Below are 6,196 nucleotides of genomic sequence, written 5' to 3' on the forward strand. Positions count from 1 at the left end.
AAAATTAAGTATTACAAAATTATGTATGTATGATTGTCCCGTATGTGTGCATAAGATGTTTGTGTACCTCTGGTGTCAGTCCTTGCCTTATGCCTTGTTTGAAGCAGGGTCTCCCTTGTCTCCACCACTGCCTTGTGTATTCTAAGCTAGTTAGCCCACAAGCTCCAGGGATGTTCTCTCTCTCCACCTCCTATCCCATCACCGGAGTGTTGGGACTGCAGCCATGCACCACAATATCCAGGGAAGGAACTCAGGCTGTCACACTTGGACAGCAAACCCTCCCCGAGGCACCTCCTCAACCTTCATGAGTAGTAGTCTTCGGGTGTTTTTCCCCCACTTCCGCCCAAAAGTACAGGCTTTCAATTTAACTCTGTTTAAAGCATCCACTGAGCACCCACCTCACACCAGGCCCTGTGCAGCATTATTTGCATAATACCATTTGTGTAACATTTGCATAGCATTTGCAAACCGTGAGCCTCCGATTTGTGGGTGCTCAGATAACTGACAATTGAAAACTGAGAAACTGGGCCTGGCCAGATGACTCAGTGGGTAAAGACACTAACCACCAAGCCTGATGACCTAAGCTTGATTCCCAAAACCCACACGGTAGGAGAACCTCTGACGTCTGCACATGCACATGCTTGTACATACACAAAAATAAATTCCAGAGACGTTAGGAAAAAACAAAAAACCCTCAAGAGCTGGGGCTGGGGTCTCGGAATGCAGCTTGATGACAGAGTGCTTGCCTAGCATGTTTAAGTTACTGGGTTTGGATCTTAGCACTAAGCAAAATAAACAAACAACAGAAGAGAAACCGAGAACCGGATCCTTCAGTTCAAATGCAGGCGCTGTTGGTTCCTAGCTGTGTGTTCTTTTTGGAATCCCTTACTTTCGGAGAGTACGAAATGGAGATGATAATAGCTGAGTCATAAGAATGAACACAGCACTTGACACAAAGTCCCTACCATTTTGGAGATCCAGGGATTGACCTCCTCAAGCTTAGGTAGCCATAAGAGAACAACAATAATAATGGTAGTAACAGTAGCGGCTCCTCTCAAGTACTCCTGTGTGCTCTGTGTCTCTTTCCTCTTGTTCTCTCGGTCCACATCTTACAAGTGCAAGAAGGAAATGAGGCTGTGGTAAGAGGAGGGCTTTGTTAAGAGACAGCTTCACGGGTTGGGGATTTAGCTCAGTGGTAGAGCACTTACCTAGGAAGCGCAACACCCTGGGTTCGGTCCCCAGTTCCGGAAAAAAAAAAAAGAGACAGCTTCACAAGGATGAGCCCTAGTGGGAGGACAAGGGTCAGGAGCTGCCCTGAGGTGTTGGGAGAAGGAGAGGAGGGCAACCCAGAAAGAGAAGTTTGTTCTGGAGGTGTTATAATTCAGTTCCTGGACCCCCTACTCAGAATCACTCCACAAGCTTCCTGACCCTGGATCCCTGGTCTCAGATCCACTGAATCGGAACCTCTGACTAGAAGGGACAGGAGTCTGCTTTGTGACAAGGGTTCACTGTGTCGTTCAGGGTGTTTTTAAACCTCAGGTTGGCTCACATGATCCTCTTATTTCAGCCTCCCGAGTAGCAAACCATTACACCTGGTATCCTAGGTTACTGACAAAGTTGACCTTCTAATAAACCCCACTTCCTGTACTAAGAGATTACTATGTCTCTATATTTTGGGATTGGTACAGTGAGTGTCTTTTTTTTTTTTTAAAGATTTATTTATTTATTATATATAAGTACACTGTAGCTGTCTTCAGATACACCAGAAGAGGGCATCGGATCTCTTTACAGATGATGGTTGTGAGCCACCATGTGGTTGCTGGGAATTGAACTCATGACCTCTGAAAGAGCAGTCGGGTGCTCTTAACCGCTGAGCCATCTCTCCAGCCCAGTGTCTTTTTTTTTTGTTGTTGTTCTTTTTTTTTTTTTTTCCCCCCGGAGCTGGGGACCGACCCCAGGGCCTTGCGCTTCCTAGGCAAGCGCTCTACCACTGAGCTAAATCCCCAGCCCGCAGTTAGTGTCTTGAGGCTGCGAGGCCTCTCTCTGAGGCAGGGGCACTCAACATGCTCACTGGTCCTCTTTGACTGGTAGACTCCATCTTCCCACCCTTCCTTCCTTCCTTCTTCCTTCCTTCCTTTAGAGTAAGATCTCCTACTCCTAGTTCTCTTTACCTCCACAGGTAATTTGTCCTGGAGGCCAAAACCAGGGCACCTGGCAAGCACTGTATGAACCCCCCAGCCTTTAAACCTTGTTTGTCCATCTCTTCACCTTGCTTTGTGATGTCTTCCCGGTCCAGGAAAGACTATGAATTTAGAGTCTAGATAGGAAAGTATACTATTGGCTTTGAGAAGTTGGACACAGGCTAAGCCCCAGTTCTGTGGCATAGCAGCTGTGCGTTTCAGGGGTGAATTGCCCAATCGCTCCATGCTTCAGTTTCTCTTCTATTGAATGGGCTCGGTATTGAGCCCATGGGAGAGGGGGTGGGTGGTGGCTGTGAGGGTGAATAGGGTAGGGATCATAAGCACGTTGCACAGTAAAACATAAAATGTCATTGGCTGCTACTCAACTGCTTTGAGTGAATTATAAAAGAAGTTCGAACGCCGAAAGCCTTTTAGGCCTGTCCTGACTAGAACAAAAGTCAACAATCGTTTTACAAACAGCTTTTTGAGATATAGTTTACAGTGTTGTGTGCAATTGGCTGGGGGCAAACTCAGTGCTGTATGGTGTGCTGCATAGCTTAGGAAATGTTTGATCCAGAGCACGGAAAGCATCCTTAACAATTCCTGGGTGATGGCACATGCCTGTAATCACAGCGCTCAAGCAGAGGTAGGAGGTCTGCCTTGAGTTTGAAGCCAGCTGGACCACATAGAAAGATCTCGTTTCAAAAGAGCAGTGAGTGCCAGACCGTGCTGAGACATGCCTTTAGTCTCAGTACTCCGGAGGCAGAGAGACAGGCAAATCTAGGAGTTCGAAGTCAGCCTGGCCTACAGAGTGAGTTCCTGGTCTATAGAAGACAGCTAGGGTGGAGTAGCACACACCTTTAAGTCTTCAATTCTGGCACTCAGGAGACAGAGGCAGGTAGATCTCTGCGAATTCCAGAATAGCCTGGCCTACTCAATGAGTTTCAGGACAGCCAGAGATACATAGGAAGACTCTGTCTCAGAGCAAAGGAGGTAAAGCACACACAGAGTGACCACTTTCATTCCCTACCCCTCCCCATAAAGAAACCCTGTTCTCCTCTTTTTTTTTTTTTTTTTTTCCGGAGCTGGGGACCGAACCCAGGGCCTTGCGCTTGCTAGGCAAGCGCTCTACCACTGAGCTAAATCCCCAACCCCAACCCTGTTCTCCTCAACTAGCCCCTGCCTTGCTTAATACTCTTCTACTTCCTGTCCTGTTATTATTATTATTTTTTTAATGTCTTCAAGTCAGGGTTTGTCTGTGTATCCCTGACTGGCCTGGAACTCACTCTGTATACCAGGCTGAACTAGAAACTCACAGAGATCTACCTGGCAAGGGCTGGGGTTAAAGGTGCAAACCACCACCACCAGGCTTTAAATATATATATATATATATATATATATATATAAAAATTTTATATATTATATAATAGTATATAATATATAATATATATTTAAATATATAATATATTATATAAATATATAATATATATAAATATATATTTATTTAAAGCTATAGGGCGTGTGTGGAGTGTGGAGATAAGAGAATAAGTTGTGGGAGCCAGTTTTCTACCATATGGGTCCTGGGAATGGTATTTAAGTGGTTTCAGACTTGGTAGCAAGCACTTTGACTCACGGGGCCATCTCAATTGCTCTGTCCTGTAGACTTCGCTGTTGGACTTTTCATATAAAGTGGAATCTTGCTGCTTTTTGACGCATGCCTCTGACCCTAACTCTCAGGAAGCTGAGGCAGGGGCATTCCTGTACCTTTGAGGCTGAGCTACATTGCAATAGGATGCTAGCTAAGGCTACACAGCCAGACCATGCCTCAAACAAAACAAAATATCCAGGCGTGGTGTATGCCTTCAATCCCTGTACTCTAGAAACAGAGGCAGGTGGATCTCTGTGAGTTTGAGACCAACTTGGTCTATTCAGTGAGTTGAGTTCTAGGCCAGCTAAGGCTATGTAAGTTCAGACCCTGTCACAAAACAGACAAACCAACTAAAAATCAAGTCCAGAACCGTACCGTGGGTGATCTTGGAGGCTGGCTTCTTTTTATTTGTTTAATGTTTTCACAGCTTATCCGATTCGGGACATTATGTTAGAATTCACATTACCGCCCGATTGTGTATCTGCATCATATTTTATTCATCCGTTGAAGGACATTTGAATTCCTTCCATTTTTCAGCTCAAATGAGGTTGTAAAAATCCAAGCCCGGGGTTGGGGATTTAGCTCAGTGGTAGAGCGCTTGCCTAGGAAGCGCAAGGCCCTCGGTTCGGTCCCGAAAAAAAGAACCAAAAAAAAAAAAAAAAAAAAAAAAAAAAAAATCCAAGCCCAAGTTTTGGTGTGGACCTAAGTTTCGAGTCTTGGGAGTGGACTCGACCTGTCACGTGACAGCTGCACTCGGCTCTCGGCAGACCAAACCACACAGCTTTCCAGAGTGGCCACACCCCTTTCCCTTCCCCGGAGCACCGCACAAGGGTTCCAATCCGTCCACACGCTGTGGCTCCTTGTTAGTGTCTGTCTTTTTTTTAATGGCGCCATTCTAGTGGGCGTGGCATAGTGTTTCCATGCAGTGAGGAAGCTTTGTAAAGGGCCCGGAGAGAGTATATTTCGAGGTCTCTGACTCGCTCCCATCTCTGCCACTGAGGCATGAATGGAGCCTTGGACCGCAGCTCAAGGGCCAGTTTGCAGATTCTATATACGAGGAGTGGCTGCCCCATCTGCCCAGGTCATCTCGGGCCCTTCTTTGGCGCCGTTATAATTAGCTTTAGAAATAGCCATTATTATTGTGTGTGTGTGTGCATGGTGTGTGCATAAGGGAGCATGCGCCCGTGCTGTCCTGTGTGTATATGACGTCAGTGGACAGTTTCGGAGATTTGGTCCCCCTTTTCCACCTTTCTGTGGGTTTCATGGATTGAACTCATGTCCCCAAGGCTTTTTCTTTTACCTTGCCAACTTTCAGTATGGACTTTAGAAAAGAGTTTTATTTTATTCTGTGTGTGAGAGTGTTTGTATGCATGTAGGTATGTTCCCTCTGTGTGTGCAGTGCTCGTGGAGGTCAGAAGAGGCGTCAGATCCCCAGGCAACTCTGAGCCGCCATGCAGGCGCTGGGAACTGAACCCAGGTCTTTTGGGAGAGCAGTAAGTATTCTTAACCTGGGAGTCAATTCTTCAGCCCCATTATTAGACTTTTGAAACAGGTTTTAGGCTGGACTTGAACTTGAGATCCTCCTGCCTCAGTCTTCCCAGTGCCGGGATTACAAACCAGCATGTCATGCCTGGCTCTGGCTTTATGCTTTTATTACGCTCGTTTCCAGCGATTACCCTTACGCATTCGTCCTTGCTTACTGCCTGTCCCTCCTCTTCTATGTCACCTTGAAGGTGATGTTCTTACTTGCTGTATTCACACCATTTTCTGCCACAGGGCCTGGTGTATAGTAGGTGTTCAATAAACACATGCTTGAATGAGTGAGTGACCGGTGGAGAAGTGGAATCCCGTTGCCAAATGTCGTCTGCTCGAAGTCTTGTCTTCTAATTTTTGAGAGCTGGTGACTGCTCCCGCTTAGGAACCTCACCTAGTGTGAGAATCGGTGTCACTCCCACTGGATTAGATGGGATGGCTGGCAAGGAAGCCACTCAACCGCAGTGTCTCCAAGGGGTCACATTGGATCTGATGACTTAGCTTGTCCTAGCCCATCCTCCAGACGGCCTTCCCTTCCTCCAGCCGTCATCCGCACTGCGAAAGTTAAAAGGTCAGACACAGTGGAGGAGAGGTGTGCTGGTCTTTTTCTTTTTTTAAAAGCAGGGTCTCACCTATCCCAGGCTGCCTGCCCTTTGATATCATCTGAAGGGGGCCACCTTCCTCCCACAGTTCCTACGCTCCTCAGACCACATGAAGGACAAACTGAAAATCAATTTGTCTCGTGCAGGTCTGTGGTTTGAGAGGCTAACGAAGTCTGAGCCGCTAACCCACACTCCATATTGAGTCTAGGCCTAGCCAGGAATACATACTGACC

This window comes from Rattus norvegicus, chromosome 5, assembly GCF_021556685.1.
Source record: "Rattus norvegicus strain SHRSP/BbbUtx chromosome 5, alternate assembly SHRSP_T2T, whole genome shotgun sequence".
NCBI lineage: Eukaryota > Metazoa > Chordata > Mammalia > Rodentia > Muridae > Rattus > Rattus norvegicus.